The sequence below is a fragment of the Pleurodeles waltl genome, chromosome 10 (assembly GCF_031143425.1).
Source record: "Pleurodeles waltl isolate 20211129_DDA chromosome 10, aPleWal1.hap1.20221129, whole genome shotgun sequence".
NCBI lineage: Eukaryota > Metazoa > Chordata > Amphibia > Caudata > Salamandridae > Pleurodeles > Pleurodeles waltl.
This window is the reverse complement of record NC_090449.1, coordinates 553,842,466-553,860,852: the sequence shown is the minus strand read 5'-3', so window position 1 is coordinate 553,860,852 and position 18,387 is coordinate 553,842,466. Positions and strand designations below refer to the sequence as shown.

The 18,387-nt window shown below is 44.9% G+C and overlaps 1 protein-coding gene across 5 annotated transcripts in view; it reads right to left on the bottom strand.

Annotated features, from left to right (window-relative positions):
- The window catches only part of GUK1 (guanylate kinase 1), a 211,537-nt gene that overhangs the window by 7,202 nt on the left and 185,948 nt on the right, over positions 1-18,387 (bottom strand). The window lies entirely within an intron of this gene.

Sequence of the window (18,387 nt, the reverse complement as noted above, 5' to 3'; positions counted from 1 at the left end):
TAGAAACACCTTGGCTACAAATATTAATGGAAGGTAGAAAACATCATTAGTATCTGCTGTTGATTTAGATGTTTTTTTATCATCTCCTCATTACCAATTAAGGATCCTGATATACTCAAAATCAACAAAATACGCCAGTACTCAAACATTTGCATGAACCACCAGGAACTTTGCATACTCAATCTTCTCCTAGTAGTAGGACTGCGCACTATGCGGTGAATGTTTCTACTAAGAGTTCACACAGCTAGCATAAACTAGAACACTAATGCGTTGTGATTTGGACACAGCTGCTTCAATTGTGAGACAAAGTGCTTTCATAGTTAGAGTCTAAAAGTGTGTAATTTGCTTTAGACTTATACCTTACATGCATCATGTCATTTGCAATTCAGTTACATCATAAGTGTCTTAAGATCAACACATCATCGTATCACATTTATCTTCAAGATTAACACTGTAGCTTGAAGCTTAGGGCCTCTTTTGTAATTGTAAATAAAACATATGTGCCAAATAAGTCTCTATTCACAGTGCTCTATTCCACTCATAAAATCGTGCTTCCAGCAAGTTTCCCAAAACCGCATGCTAACACACTGCCAAAAGTACATGAAACATGGGTGAACTTAAATTCACGAAAAATCTTAATTTCAATAACTACTGATGCTGCAATCCTCTTGCTACTCATCAACAATACTCCAAAAGAAATAAGAATGCTAATCCTCCAAAACAAAGTAACAACCCCAAACCTATCAAAAGAGCGGAAAGATAATTTAACTGCTCATTCACTAGAGTAATATGGTAAACTAAAACAACAAAAACGTTAGGAGAGAGTCACAAAATCATGGCTATTTATAAATTACTTCATTGGAAGACCAACATTTCAATAAATATTAAAAGAAAATAACGCAAATGTGGATGGCATTAATGAAAGAATACAGTTTCAAAGGAAAATATTTCCCCAAGATGATTTTTCTTTAAACCAAATCAGATTTGTTCACATGGGAGGACATTTCTATGGGTCTGGAAAAGGGTGAGAATGTTAAAGATTGCATCAATTTTAGATAGAGGGTTGCAGATATACTCCAACTACAGTTATCTACATTGTTGATTCCCTTGCAGAACCGAAACTAGAATCCATTGAGTATCTTGCCAAAGGAAAGGTAATGCTAGAAAAAGAGCTGCTGGGAAACGGACCATAGGTGCTTATACCGGGTAAACCCTTTGGAGTGAGTGTGACTACAAGGGGTACCCCCCGTTACTTCCCAGACCAGAGGCAACTGGCCTTGTCTCGCAGGGCCGACCATAGAACAAAGTGTTCAGGTAGGCCTACCATTTACTCACCTTATTTTCTAAGCATGCTCCCATGCTCTTTTTCTGATAGGGATCCCTGACCCTGGCGAATGCCCCAGACCTTCCAGCTCCTTGTGCAGCAGAAACATGTTGGTCCCTCATTGTTAGACTCCGTGAGTCATCATTCTCAACTGAGTCCTTACCATAGTTTTTTACTCTTACATACAAACACCTATATTAAATTATTTCCAATTGAAACAAGTGATTTGTAAGGTAATTTTCACTTTATTTACCAATTTCTTATCTGGATCCCTGTAATATCCAGTCAGATTTAATTTCAGCACTCCCTCAGCAGTTCTTTTAACAACGAGGTTGAGTCCGCCCAGGTATCATCATCTTACCTGGGTGGGGTAGGTGGTCAAATGATGAAGCATGACACTATAATGTGTGTGAGACCACCTAGTTCGTAAAGGGAACTCCCTCAAATAGACACAGCCACTTCCTACACTCATCTCTACTTGGTAAATATGTGCTTAATTAGCGCCTTTTGAACTGGACATAATAGTCCAGTCCCCTCCAGTTACACCCCCCTACACCTTTAGTGTATTGATGATTCTGTAGCCTATTCCGGAGCAAGTGTGGGGGTGAACCACTCCCGACACACTCTTTTTGTGTTCTAAAAATGCTAGAAAAGGTACTGTTGTTCTGTGAACGAGGTCTCCTGTTTCTCCTCACAAGGAAAATGGTCAAGTTGGAAGCAAAATAGAGATTTCTTTCTCCATACAACTGAAATTAAAGCATTTTTAGGATAAATGCAAATAGGCCATAAAAGGTAGCAAAGTTCAATAACACTGCATAAGCAATTTACAATGCATTTCGGGAGATACCTACAAAGAGGCACAGTCCCATGCTCAGATAAGATACAATGCAGCTCCTGGATAACAGCTACCTCTATACAATTTCCAGCAGTACAGTGGTATCCTGATCAAACCAGGAGCTAAATGTAGCAACACTAAATTTCAAGCAGTATGCAATTAAAATTAAAAACAGCTAAATGTTTTTTTTGGAGGTGTCAGAAAATGCAAGCGAATCAGAAAGTTTCTCCAAAGCATAACACTGACTGAATATCAAAAATGTATGATCAAAGATAGTTACATGATAATTAAGAATTAGGTTTGTAGTAATTCATTTTGAATAACGGTAAACGACAGTCGCCGACTTATGGATAGATGAATAACAACTTTCTTGAAGAACACACACAGGCCTTGTATCCACGAAGCCCAGGCAGCAACTATCATACACAGATGCAAAATAGCTTTCAGGATAACTTGCATTCTGTTCTAATTCCACTACCTTAAGTCTACTTTCTGGTACTACATGTGTGCTGCTTTAAGCACGTCATTCACCAACCACCACCATAACAAGTCCCATTGATTCTATTTAGAGAAATTTAACTCAGAATGTATCTTTTAATATTAATCACTTCAGTGCTTCATACTTTGAAATGTGTAAATCTCATGTCCATTGTAGAAAGGTGAGATGAAGACAACTAACTATCCTGGTAAAGCATAATGTAGTGTGTACACATTTCTCCCAGCCAAGACTTTACAAAATGAAGATTTAAAACAGTTTCTCTGTGATAAATTGGCATAGTTTATGAATAACTATGAAATAGTTTTAGAAAGGACACTATGACATTTACCCCAGATTCAAGAGTGAATTTGTTCTTCAAACATGAGATTCAGCAATTAAGACCTAATTTTCACCACCCTACTCCAACCCCTGTGAAATGGTAGCTACAGTTGGTGTTATGGTCCGTAATGTTGCAAAATGTGTATTCCTATCTTGGGTGACAAAACACTATTTGCTCCCAAATATGCAGCGGCATGAAGAAGGCTCTATAAAAGAAATCATTATGAGCTAAAGTGGCCATCAACCTCACTAAAAAAAACATCTTCACCCATTGAAGAAAACCGATCAAGTGTAAATACAACTATGAATAGTAAATACTGTAATTGAAAATACACTGCTTCGCGAAGTGCTGGTCAAGATGCCTCCCGCAATTTCTTTACTTCCCATGTAAATTCTGCAGTGGTCTGTCACTGTGAATTCAGGCAAGCATCCAACACCACTTGTCTGGGATCACTTCTTTGTCACTGCAATTTCACTTTGCTCTACACTAGCCTTGAAATGAATATGAGCAAAACATTTAGGCAATGTTTATTTATTGGTTACAGTTATAATTAATAAAAAAATAATTAAATATAGGAGGGACTCGTTCCTAAAGCTATTTGAACACATAATTTTGCTTTTGATGCCAAATACTTTGTTCTAGCAGGGCAAATCCACTTTTCCATCTTAGGAAAGCTGGTTTTACATTTGTCAATGGATTTACTGACTAGAGAATTCCATCTCAATTGAGAGGGAGGATGGGTGGGCAAGCTTAAGGGAGGACAGGGTTGGGGATTGAGAGGGAGGGTATAGTGAAAGATCGGGATTGAAGGCGGTGGGGGATCGTGAAGCAGGGTGAGGGTGGGCCTGGGAGTATGGGATAAGCTGTAGAGATGAGGATGTCATATGGTCCGAATGGCCTCAAGATGCAAGACTGTTGCTGCTGTTTTTGTTTGGCAGTATATCTCACTCTTGAATCCCACGGTGTGCATTGTTTACAAAGTAGTATTGGACAACCGTGAGAAGTAGCACACAGAATGTATAATACAGACATGTAGCTCTCCAACACAGTTCTGATTATACGCTTCCAATAAAAAGAAGTGAAGCAGCTGTCTCCCTTGTTGAATATGCTGTATGTCTAATGAGTAAAGAATAGCTTTGTGTTTTTTAAAAAAACGTCTTCATTGTGATTACATATAGGATACTGACAGCAGTATAGCACATCCAACACTAAGACATACAATACAATGTCAACAAAGGAAGTATCTCCCTCACGCAAGAGGATTCTGCACCTCTGCAGTCCTAAAAATCCAATTCCCTCCCTTCTCATGTTTACTGCTTTTATGTGTTGAACCACCAACCACTCAATATTCAGCACAAGTCCACTAAGCAGTCACAAGCATCTCCTTCAACCTAACCTAATTATAACGGTCACTAAAACAAAATGTACAACCTCAATAATACCAAGAAGAAGCGTTGGATAATCAGCTGTAGTGCCATAGCCCCAGACCACCAGCCAATATTTTGTGGAAGGGGCTGGGGAGGGTGGAAGAGGGGGGCGTATGGGCAATCCTTCCATTATATCAATCTTGTCCACACATGCACACAAACCAAGCAGAAGAGCTTTCTCACATCTTGGAACAGGGGTGGGAGCACACTAGCATCTCCGTGTGACCATCTCCTTCCACATGCATCCTCCCAACTTGTGGCCAGGGGTATTTCTGACTACATGGGAGTCCCTGGGATCAGGATCTGAGGTGCCCAGCGACAAATCATCTCACAGGGGCTCCACAGCTGCCAAACTCTCCACCATGCCTTGCCATGCTGCTAGGTCTCGATCTGCGAAATCGTGTGTGCGCACTAAGCACAATCATCTTTCCTTTGGCACACCCCACTCACACATGTCGGCCAGCCATTTTTGAATGCTGAGTGGTCTGGGTTGCACCTAATGTATGGCTAAACGCCATTTGGCCACTATTAGATCCAGAAAGGTGAACCTGTGTCTCGTTTTAGTCCTTCTTTTGGGTGCTGGGCGCAAACACAACAGGCAATGCTTGATCAAGAGTTCTACCTGTATGAGCGCAACCTCCAGCAGTGCCTGCAGCACCTACACCCAACTCTTCAGCAGCCTACTGCACTTTCACTGCATGTCTAGGAATGTTGCAGGAGCTGTCTCGCATCTGGGACATACATTCAACCGCGCTGAGCTGATTCTGTGTAGCTGTTGAGCCATCAAGTAGGCTCAATGCAGGTGATAGACCTGGGAGAGCTTCAACCGTGCGTTACTAGCCACTACCCTGACCAGAGCACATGCTTGTGTCCATTTGCCCTCTGTAAGTGGCGTAGGTAAGTCAGCTGTCAACCTGTCCTAGATTATCGTCATGTCTATATGTCGGTCTCCCTTTAGAGACCTATAGAGGCGGGCCATCAGGCATTTACTGGAACCAGAGTCCAGCATCCCCACCAGTGTCTGATTACACCAGCTCTGCAGGAAAATCTGTCCATATCTCCTGGGCCATACAGGACAGCTTAGCGCACTCTAATAACTGACGTGGCTGTAGCTAGAATACGTCCTGCGTCTTACCCACTGTCAGAAAAGTAACATGCAAGTATAGGTGTCTGGCTATGGTGCAACCACCCTCCGTCCACTGTGTCACGTCCACCACTGTGTGGATATTCCGGAATGGCTGTATCCATTGGTATAAGATGCATTACGTAACACACACATGATCGCCAGCTCCCAAGCATCCGCCACCTGCCAGACAAACAGGCAGTCCCCTGGGAACTCCCAAAGTCTGCAGTAAGTACAGCAGGAGGTCCGTACTGTCCCTCCACCCTGCTAGCAATTTCTTCTCCCCCATTTGGGCTGTCTCACACAAGTGTACTGCATATTGCACCATTCAGGCTAAATAATACAGCAGCATGCCTTGGAGACCCAGAATTCCGAGCTCCGTATCCACTTTAATTTAACTGTACTTCTCTTGCCGGCCCATACCAGGGACGCCAGTAGACTATTCAATTTGGCAAACGTGGACCTCACACAATGAATTCTGCAAGAGATACAGGCAATTAGGCAACAACCATTTTGCTTAAAGCCCCCTTCCCATCACAGAAAGTGGCAACCGATTCCAAAAGTGAATCAAAGCCTCCAGATTCTTGAGCACTCAACCCATATTCAGATGGTAGCAGACTTCAGAGGAGTGCGCAACCTATATCCCCAAATATCAGAACTACCCCCGGTCCCAGTGGAGCTCCGTCACTGGTAGATAGGCAAGGTCTCTGCTCTCCAGTGTTGCAAATGGGAAAGAGCACAGTTTTTCACTTGTTGAAGTGTAAGCCCAACATCCCTGCCAAAATCAGCCATTATCTCCAGCAATATATGCACTGACCTCTCCCGGTGTGTGACAGACCAGTGCATCATCTGTATATAGCGAGACCACATGGGTATTCCCGCCCATTGTGATACCCCACTCTGCCATGTCCCTACGAAGCCAAATAGCTAAGGGATCCTTTGCCAAAGCAAAAAGGAGTGACGACAGAGGTCTTGTGCCTCTCTATAGGCAGGCACTCGGAGATAACATTCCTGGTTGGGACCCACGCAACAGGCTGGGTATAAAGTATCTGCACCCACTGCAAAAATATCACCCACATTCCAATCCTCCTCAGCACTTCCCAGAAAGATTTCCAGTTGAGTGTTGAAAGCTTTTTCAATATGTAACACTTCCAATGCAACCTCTAGGTCTGTGCTGCTACAGAACGTAGCACATGGGACAGTCTTCTCAGGTTCACCTGCGTCCTTCTGCCAGGTATGAAGCGGCACTTATCTTTGTAGACAAGGTGGAGCACTACCTCACGCAATCTAGTCACTAGAACCTTCCCAGTACCTTTGTGTTGTACCCCAGCAAAAACAGGGGTCAATAGGAACCAGGGTATGTCAGATCTGTAGCCGATTTAGGGAGCATAACAATCTAAGCCTCCTTCATGGACTGCAGTAGCACTCCTGCCAGCCCACCTCCTGGAAAGTCTCCAGCAGGTGTGGACTAACAGGTCAGAGAACGCTTGGTAATACTCCACCGGGAGCCCGTCTGGGCCTGGCACCATATCCCAGACCACATCCTTCAGTTCGTCTACCAGGAGCTGCTCCTCCACCTTCCTTCCCTGCACTGCACTGCCATAAGCCTTGATGAAGTCACGTATGTGACGAAACTCGTGTTGGCTGTGCCTGTTTGACTGCACCTTTTGGATTTATGAAAATCAATCCGAACAAACGACCTCCTGGATTACCAAGATGAATATCGAATGTCTTATTAACATAACTGCTTCATAATAGCTTACACCTGTGCTTATTGAATTTGTACATGTTTGAGTGCTGTGGTCTTTTGCGTTCATTATATGCGGTGTATTCTCTTATACACTATCCTGTGCCTTTAGGTAGTAGGGCACCTGGCCGCGTGCACCTGAATAATACAATATTATACTTTGTACTTTTTATTACGGACACCAGTCGGAAGTGCGATTTTTCTCCCATATACTACCTTTCATACTTCAATTATATTCATGAACTACTTTCAGCAGCATGAAATGCAATCCCATTGCTTTCAGCTTTTGTTTTACTCTCCCAAACGTCAGAAGCATTTACTGCACATCACGTAATTGGGGAATATGCACATTACATCATTCTTGAAGACAGGATCCCGCTCTGCTGGACTGCCTGAGATAGCATCTCTGTCACTATAATTGAGAATCTTTGCAATCATGGTGCGAGGCGGCGCCCCCGCGGCATCATGATGTTATGTGCCCCCTGAATCATAAAGAGCAATGACAGTTTGGCTGATGGGATCGCTGATCCAACCCTGCGCTCCAGGAAGAGTTCTGGGGTCTGTCCCTCGGCACCCCAACAAACCGGAGATTGCAGCGCTGGGAGCGTCCCTCTGCATCCTTGGCCTTGGTCTGCAGGGGTCAGTCAATGTCGCCTACAGGGAAGCAATCTCCTCTTAAAGTTTAGCGACATCCTTCTCTGTATATAGCGATCGCGCCACGACCTTGCAGAGGTCCACTTGCAGCAAGCTGACATCCTGCGACACCACCTCAATCCTGGCCTGAACAACCACACTTGATGCCTCAAATAGCTGCCAAAATTTGAGCTTCAGTTTCAGAAGCCAAGCCCAGCCAGCACCAATCACTGATTGTAACCAGGGCGAAAGAAGGCTCATACTGGTTCACTGTGAACCCGCGCCCCAGCTGAGTCAGCACGTCACAGAGCCCACTTGCTCGCACAAAAAACTGCATCGTCCCCAAGCCGGGTCCATTCCAGCTTGTGACAGAATGTACAGGGGACGCAGGCAGATCCATCCCATTTCCCCACCCCCACCAGATGCATCCCCAGCGCCAGGACCCTCCCATGGGTCACAGCCTCTGCCAGACTCACTGCCAAATGAGTGCAGGGAGGGAGGCGTAAAGGCAAGACCCAGGGCCATGAGACTCTTTGCCGTAGCACAACAGGCCAGGGGGTGCAGACCCCAGCCCTCCGCACCTCGCCATACAGCAGTCGCTGTGTTGCTCCCAGGTGCAGCCTGCCCTTGCACTCCCCAGGGCTCCGGAGACACTCAGTCAAAGGGTGAGGTGGGAAGACGCAAAAGTGAGAGGCCCTATCTACCCCTGTTTTATCAGTTTTAGCATGGGAGGTCGGGAGGGGGAAGGGGTGCAGGCGCAGCCCCGTACCAAACCATAGTGCACCTACCAGGTCACTCAAGGGGATCGGCCACAGTACCAGGATGATTCAAGCTCTGTAGGGGAGCCTTGCAACTAACTGCCTATAGCACACCTAGGCTGCCGGCTTTTCCACAGGCCAGGCTCAGCGTCCAGCTGCCTTGCTCCCTTGGCAACTTAGAGTTGTTCAAATCAGAACTTCAGTCAGCCAGCCCTGCCTCCTTCACGACATCTCTCGGCCCCTGGGCCTTGGATGTCAGCCCAGGCTGGCCAGGCGTAGTCATTGCACTGGGTCCACACTGAGCCACTGCAAGGAACAAGGTAGGCTGCAGTGGTTTCTCAAGGGTACAGGCTGCATCGCCCGCCCGAAATGTCACCTGCCAGGATCCTAACAGCAAGCCAGGATGGGAGGAGGAATAGCTATACAGTGGGTGCCATCTTGCTAGGCCATGCCTTGTAAAGAGTAGTTCACCAAGTTATTGCCTAACTACACACTACATTTTTCATCTTTCAATTGATTGATTTATAGCCGGCTTCGTTAGTAAACGCAGCTCATGTGAACGGAAGGGCTGGTAGGTCTTAATTCTAGGTTCTGTTCTGCCTTTCCAATAGTAATATGGTACAGGCATTCCTATAACGCTTATTAATGAAGATGAAGCACTTCACGAACGAGCAGCATGCCACTTCAAGGAAAACTTACGTTAGAAACATTGGTCATGCATAGTTAGTGGTTGTCTTGGTAGTTTATTGCACAGTCTGTAAGTAGTATGCCATGCAGTTTATGATTTCAGTTATATAAAGCTGTGACAAGCATTCTGGCAATCTATTGTGCACTATATTCTGGACAGGTCTGCAATATGTCATGCAAGCAGTCAATCAGTTAACTGCACACGAGATCATGCAGGGGTAATGCGGGTTGTCAAGCAAGCAGATCTGCAGGTACAGACTGAAGGCTGCTAGACATGGTGGATTTTGCTCATGCGGCACCTATAAACAGCTCTGTTTTAAGAGTGCACAGACTGGGGGAGGTGGACCAGAAGAAGAAAGGGAATTTGAAGGAAGGGTGAGAATCATGTTAATGGAAGCAGTCATGGCAGGCGAATAGATACCATCTCTTGATAAAGGTACTATTGAAATACTATATGGAGTCAACCTAAGAGTAAGAGAGTCTCCACCCATTGGTGCCATTGCTGTGCCACTATAAATACTCTATTGATCAATTGTGGCGTGACAGATGTCAAAGTTCCAGGAGGCAGTGTTATGCCACTGGAAAGACCATACAAGTCAACAGGCCTTCTCAAACTATCCACTGAGGATCAGAAGGAACAGTCCTGTATCCAATCAGGACTTCCTCAACCCTGCCCAGTTTAGGAAAGAACTGAATTTGTTCCTCATTGAAGAACACTATGCCATATTGCTGTAACAACTACTGCTGCTCCCAAAACCCAGCTACCTCTCCAATCACTAAAGGACTGTATCTTTTCATTTGATGCTGTAAAGCTCTCTGCTCCCTATTAGCTAGGTTCATGTTATAAACATACCACACACATACAACCCAGGAGAAACAAAAGCCCAGGCCCTGTGTAGTATGTAATACCTAACGGCTTGTCAGACTGCCAAAACATTCAGTAGCTTTTCTGCCACAGGTTGGGGTGTCTTTTTTGTGGTGCTATTTTTTTTACTGAAAACCAAAGGAGTGCAAAACGGAGGGGGGATGGACAGGTAAGGAACAGGCCACTGCATACGACAATGGAGTCATTCCACATCAGCAATGAATAACTGCTGATTCAAATGGCAAGAAGGAAACAACGGTACAGAGCACGTGTCATACAATGAGGTCATAGCTTTAAAAAAAAAAGGGGCCCCTATGATACACAGGCCATAAGTAGGGGTGCACTTTGGGGATAACAGTGGGATGTGTGTCTGAGTGGTGAGGGGGAGGAGAGTGCAAAGGAGAAGAGGAGGAAGAAAGAGATGGGAGGGACTAAAAGGAGAATAGGGGGATGATCACAGGGGTAGGGAAGTGCTTGACGGAAGGGGCACAGCCATCAGGTAGTATGTCCAAGAGAAGAGGCTTATGTATAGGGCCAAGAATTAATGTGCGGAACCCTGGAGGAAGGGCACTCATGTCTGGAGGAAAATCCCCACTCTGTCCTGTGGATTGTAGATAATTTGTTTGCGGGAAGCCACTTGGTATATTACCGCTAGCCACTCATGGTGGGTGGGGTTGGTTGTGTCTTAGAGAAGAAAGGTGACAGTTTGATTGAAATTAAAAGATATAACAAATACATATATCACAAAATGTGGAAAAAAATCTTTGATCAGCACGGTGTCCACTAGTCACTTGCCTCCAAAGCTTTACCAAAATTGACAACGCCCAACACATTTTTCAGAAAGATAATTTCTGCAATGCATCTGATATTTGGCCATCCAGTTCCCTACCACCATGGCAAAGGTGGGGAGGAATGAGTGAACAAGTGAGACTGCGACCATTTTTCAGAAAAAGGAGGAGGATGGGATCAGTGAGGAATCTGCAGAAAGATTGTCCATCGCAAAGACAGTTACAAAGGTAAGTAGCTTTCGTCTGAAGGATATGTCTACCTTCAGTTTCCTCACACGATGAACAGATTCTGAAGCCAAACCTCTTAAGGTGGTCGTACTGAAGGAATGGTGAACAGGGAAATCCTGGAGCACAAAAGTGTGTGAAAAAGCTATTCCTTCCCAACTGTAAATGCTTGGAGATGCAGGGAAGCACATGTCGCTGCTTGGCCGACCTTAGCGCCAGGAAGACCCTCGGCATGGAAGACTTCGTCCTGGTGAAATGGGGCCAGATGCAATCGGGCAGATCCTTTTTTGCAAGGACATGTATAGCACATCTTAATACACAAAATTAATCTTCTGAATAAAGTTCTCTTTAGCACTGCCTTGCCCTACTTGCTCCTCGTGAACTTCACAAAGAGGTGGTCTTCAGTGATGGGTACAATAATTGACCTACCTTGAAGTGTCCACTCGGTGTAACCTCTCTTCCTCTCTGGTTGGATGGGGTGGAGAGTAAAAAGTTGGAAGGGTAATGGATTGCCCCAGACAGAAAGGGGTCACCATCTTCAGAAGGAATTCTACTTTAGCATGTCCAGAAAAAAGGATATGAAAAGAAGACACTTCTGGCCTAAATAATGGATATAATTTTTTACCTCTGAATCAGGGCTTAAGCCCCGATCTTTCTGGGGAAGACATACATAGCACTGCAAGCTGTAAGCACTGCATGTTGTATGGTTGGGGTGGTGCAAACTTGGTACAAAAGTTCTCCATCATACACTTCAGGGAATCTAAGAAATATAGCAGACCCCTGACCGTAAGCAGTATGCATGCCTAATCAGGGTCCCCAACGCAGGCACTGCATGATTGGTAATGATGTTAATACACATCTTCTCATTCATGATCAACTTTCAGCTTTTCCCTCTGAAGTTAAACAATTAAAAGGGGCCATCTGGTGGCTCAAATCACAATTGATCTCTAAACCCACCTACCATCACCAAACATTTCCAGAATGCCTGCTGATAACTGTTATGCAAGACTGAGCAAAGAGATCTGTGTTCTAAACTGGATGGCCCCTTAAAGGGCAGCAGATACAAACGTTTTCTCCATTCTCAAAAACACAGTTCGCTTGCACATCTCCTTCCTCATATTTCTCAGGACTTTAAAAACCTAAACTGGTTTCCCTTGTGGTGCATTTATTCTACCTTTCCTAAACTCAACAAATACTTTTGTTGCTAACAAGTTATAGGATACAATAAAAGAATCGTGATCTGGCCTGTAGCCAATCCAGATAAGAAATAAGTTACTTATCTATAACAACAGTTCTCCAGGGTTAGTATCTTTCATAGATTCACACGTTAGAATCATTCCCATTCATCTGGCTAGGAGTCTCCGGGTACTTCAAGCTTGACAACCGTGGACGATTCAAGTGTGTCAATTTATGAAAGATCCAATGACAGAAGCATCCACCACTACCGCAAAGGTTCCTCAGGGTAAGAAAAAATTAGAAAATACAATTTTGCTGCATTTTACTACTGTTTTGGCAAGGTTTATTGAATAAACAGACAGTATGATAGCTAGAATATATCCAAAGGCATATTATAAGGAACACCAGTTCATCAGACTATGAAGACGTGGTCCCCTATGTGCACTGTTAGAATTTGGGTGTCTAATTGGCAGAGGCTTTAAATTAACATGTGCTCATCCTGTGGTAGCTTGGCACAGAGCATTCAGGCTTAATGTAAGAGGCAATGTGTAAAGTACTTGTGCAACACACACACACATACTAAAAACACCACAAAAAACTCCACGCAGGTATAGAAAAATAGAAAATATTTATAGGAGTTAAACAAGACCATAACAACAAAAAGCAAATCAGTAGAAGTCGAGATATTAGTCAAAGTCGAATTATACTTTATTTCGGCTGTAAGCCATAAAAGTAAACAAAAAAATATCGTATCATAGTTGAGCAACATATCAGTTATAGATAAGAATCAACAAGAAATACCACAATATACATTTAAAACCCTAATTAAATTATAAAATCTCTTTTTGTAAAACCAATGCATCACAGCCATTGTTCTTAAGATCTTGGTATTCAAAAATATTAATTATATATGATATGATATGATGGACTATTTATTATACCTTGATTCCAATCAATTAACGACTTGATCTATTAAATAGATAAAATCTAGAATCTTGATATTCAAAGATATTAGATATATGATATGATGGACTATTATATCTTAGTTCCAGTCAATTTACAACTTGATGTATTAAATAGATAAAATCTAAGACCAATATGTTAAAACACACGATTATGGTAATTCTCTAGTTCTTATAGCCCATGCACTCTGCAAATATCTTGCAACTGAAAAAACTATTTTGTCATTTGTATCAGTTGTCAGGATACGTAAAGCTGTAATCCATTCACTTATCCCCATTAACCTACATAGCAGGGCAATCCACTTCTTCCTTGGCACCAAATATCTAGGACAGAAAAACATAAAGTGCTCGAGTGACTCTGTTGACTTTTGGCAATGATGACAAAATATTGAATTACAATCCTCCACTCTCCATCGTGAGTTGAGATATTAACTTCTAAAGATTAGATGTGAAACAGTGCTTAAAAGTCACTACTGGTCAAAAGGTCACTTGAGGTCATAAGGGACCCATGCAATTCTGAAGTTCAGGCCGACCGCAATGGGAAGTAGGCCGGCTACAGAACCCACACAGAGTTCGCTGAAACAGTACCTTTGACGGAGGAAGATGAGGCCGTAGAGGGCACAATGCATCAGTATTTTTCAAGAGGTTGGGTCACTGCATCCTCGTCGGGCTCCACTGAAGAGGATGCGATGCATCATCGTTGAGCCGCACAGGTTCGAAATTTGGGGTCGACGAGTAGCCTCTGCTTTGAAGAGCGATGCAGAGAAAGTTTACATGCACTCGAGGAGATGTGTCACTTTATGTAAATTAGCTGCAGAACCAACTTCTGAGGCCTAGGATTGGAGAGGGGCACCTCAGGCAAGGGTAGGACTCTCAGATGGCAGAGTCAATAAGGAGCAGGAGAGTTCCAGGCAGTCTATGATGTCCTTGGGACAGCATGAGAACAAGGGGCAAGCCTGCAAGCCCTCTGGTTCATTCGGCTGGGTCCAGTCCTTATCCTCAGCAGGGCAGAGATCAACAAGCAGCAGGGCAGCTCAGCAAACCAGAGCAGTTCCTTGGCACCGTCAGTCCAGGCAGAGTGGCAATCCTTAAAGCACAGCAGTCTTTACTCCAGCATAGTTCTTCCCAAGTCAAGTAGTGATATGATTTCAGAGGGTTAGAACCCCAATACCTATACATAAAAGTCCCTTTGAAGTGGAGGAGAAGTCAAAGCAGTTCCTTGAAATACAAAGGTCCACCTTTCATCCCAGCCCTGGCTCCAAATTATCAGTTAGGGGTGATCAGTCCTTTGTGTGGGGCTCAGGCAGCTACCTTTTGAAGTGTAAGTGCGCGCACTTCCCATCCTCCCTGCCCTGGAAGACAGTTGTTCAGATGAGTGGTACCTTACTGTCTGTATGTCCTGCTGCTGTCCAAATTGATGTTATTGCATTGGTTACTATTAAGAATTTATGAATATTATAGATAAGAACCACTGTTGTTGGGAGTGTAATGATTTAGCCCAGGCCCTTATGCGACAGGGCTGCCTTTGTTTGTATATATGCGGGCTCACTATTAGGACTGAATTTACAGGCCTTGGGTATATTATATCCCACTTTACAAGGGACCTACAAATACATTTACTATGACAATTGTGGATACACCAATGTTAACATGTTTAGGGGAAAAGCACATGCAGTTGTAAAGTGTTGAGCATCCTAAGGCCAACAAAAAGATACAGCAAAAACAGGAGGTGAAGGTCAGAAAGTTTGGAGTAAGGCCACCATAAGGATGCCAAGTCTAACACAAGTTCTCATCACTAAGGCAGAAAAACCTAGATAGACCATCAGCACTGGTGTGGTCTACACTAGGTCAGATTTCAAACCTGAAGTCCATACCCTGTAAGGAAATAACCGTTATGGGTTGTCACCCCGCATTTTCATGAGCCGATAGAGGGTCTTGTGGTCAGTCTGAATCAGGAACTGAGTGCCAAACATGTACGTCTTCTTGGACCAAACCACAGCAAAAGCTTCTCTCAATAGCACTCTACCTCTGTTCCCAAGAAAGTAACCTCTTTGAGATGAAACTACCGGTTAGTCCATGTCTTCTTCATTGAGCTGTGATAAAACTGTCCCTATGCCATGATGTCAGGCATCTGTTTGAACAGGAGAAGATAGGGGCATTGAGTAGAGGGCTGCGCACATGGCTTGCTTCAGGGAGTCAAATGCTTTTGGCAAACCACGTTTCTAGGCTGCTTCTTAGAAGTCAGCTCAGTCAAGGAGGCAACAATGGTGCCACATCCATTGACAAACCTCCTATAATACCCAAAGAGGCCCAAGAATGCTCTGACCTCAGGCTGGGTTATGGGAAGTTTCCAGTCCATGCTAGTTTCAATCTTAGCCTGGAGGAGTTGTTCCTTATCCCTCCCCACCAAGTATCCCAAGTACACCACCACCCCCTGCTCTATCTGGCATTTACTGGCCTTGATAGTCAGGCCTGCCTCCTGCAGTGGCTGAAGCAAGAGGTGACCTTCCCAGCTGCTACTGAAGACAGCTATGTCAATCAGATAGGCAGATCAGAAGGCCTCCAACTCAGCAAGGACCTGGTTCACCAACCTCTGGAAGGTGGCAGGAGCGTTCTTTAATCCAAAGGGCATCACTCTCAACTGACAGTGGCCCTCTGGAGTGGATAAGGCTGACGTCTCCTTGGCTCCTTCTGTTAGGGTGATCTGCCAGTACCCTGATGTAAGATCAAAGGTACTGAAGTACTGGGTAGTCCCTAACCAGTCAATGAGCTCATCCGTCTGGGGGATAGGGTGAGCATCAGTCTTGGTTACAGAGTTTAGCCCTCTATAAGCCACACAGAACCTCAATTCAGGCATAGTGCCTCAGGGGCAGCTTTTAGTGACAGAACCACAGGGCTGGACCAGGAGGTACTGGAGGGTTCCATCACCCCCCCCCCCCCACCCCCAACTCCAGCATCTTAGATATTTTGCTCTTAATGCTGGCCCTTACCTTATTCGACAATCTCTTAAGATGTATTCTTGACCAGGAGCATGGTGAGCGCAGACCACTCAGTGTGGTTTGAGGCAATTGATATGAAGCACCCTGTGGGTTTGCCTGAGAGTCTTAAGGTTTACCACGTAGGTGGCCATACCTTTCTTCACAATCCCCTCATTAGGACCAGTCCAGTGGTCCTGGAGGGGCCCAGGCTCTACAGGTTCCATAACTTACATTTTCTGCCCAGGAACAAATTCCACAGTGGTAGAACTTTGGTCATATCGCTCTTTCATCACAGTCTGACTGGCTTCTAAGTTGTCAGAAGCCAGCTTCCTCAACTTAGCCATTTGGATCCCTGAAGGCCAGCATGTAGCCTTCTACATCCAGAGGAACTTTCCTGCGAGCTTGCTCCCAACCCAAATTCACCAAACTGAGAGGTCCACTGACAGGGTACACTTACAGAAGCTCAAAAGGATGAAGCCCACACCCTTCTGTAGTACCTCTTTATAGGCAAACAACAGGCATGGCAAGAAGATATCCCACTATTTCCTCAGGCTGTAAGGCAAACATCTCATCATGCCTTTCAAGGTCTTGTTGAACCTCTCAACCAGCCCATTGATTTGGGGTGTTAAGGGGTTAAGAACTTGTAAGTTAGTCTATACTCTTTCCACATGTACTGCGTGTATGCTGACATAACATTTGTGCCCTTGTCAGGCACATCTTCCTAGAGGAAACCTACTTGGGTAAAAATCCCCATCAGAGCCTTTCCCACCGCATGTACAGTGGTGGTCCTCAAAGGGATGGCCTCTGTGTATTGCATGAAATGATCCACCAGAACCAGGAGAAACCTATGACCAGAAGAAATCTGGGGAGCAATAGATCTAGCAACGTCAATGCCCACCCTTTCAAACGGGGTGCTAATGATGAGCACTGGTTCTATGGGGGCTTTCAACTTTTTCCTCTGTCTTTCCACTGGCCTGGCAGGTCACACAGGTCCTGCAGAACTTGTGTAAGGAAGTCCTGATCACAGGACAATAAAAGTGGGGGACAAGCCTTGCAAAGGTCTTGTGTTGGCCCAAGTGTCCTTTCAGGAGAATCTCATGAGCCAGCTACAGTAGGAAGGCTCTTTAGCACTGGGGGACTACCAGCGCCTTTGTTGTCACATGCACAGGAACATTAGGCTCACTATAAAGGAAGTTGTTCTCCCATTAAATGTGATAGCTACCAGAGACATCACCTGCTCCTTAGACATCTGCCAGTTTCCTCATGCTCTCAAGGGTTGGGCACTCCTTCTGTGCCCTACAGAGCCCACCCTTTATGTGTCCTCCTTTTACATGCCAATCAGCAGGTGTAGGCAGGTCACCAAGGGGAGCAGTGCCCTCCTCAATACAATCTGGTGCTGCCACTGTAGGTGCCACATCTCAATGGGGTACAGTCAGGGGCTGGTTTCCCACACCCTCTACTTTTTCCCTTTTTAGCAGCTAGCTGGGCCATTGTTCCAGGCTTCAGCCCGTCTTGACTTCCCTTCTGGGCTGCCATGGACCTTGTCACTGCACAGATCCAATCAGGTAACCCTAACATCTCCACATAAGCCTTGAGTTCTACTTCCTTCCAGATGAGGACTCAAAATCATTACCCAAAAAACAGCCCACAGGCATGGCAGGGCTCACAGCAACCTTCAGAATTCCTGAGCCCCAACCCCTCCCCCCCACACAAATGGAACAGGGTCACAGGATCTTTAACCTCTCTGTTGTCAGCCACCACAACTTGGTGGAATGCATGAGGAAATCCCCTGCTCTGGGGACTGCAGCTGACTCCTTACCATAGTCATATTGGCACCTGCACCCCTCAGACCTTCAAAACCTTGCCCAATGATGGTGACCCATTGCCTATACTTGGTAGGATTTGATGGCGCATGGAGAACCATCTCACTGTCATCCAGGGACACAAGTAGTGTAGTGTCCATACTCACCACTTGTATAACTGGGGAGATTTGGGCTGCTGACTTGTCAGGGTACCTTTGCATCTGGTGGCCAGATTGGGA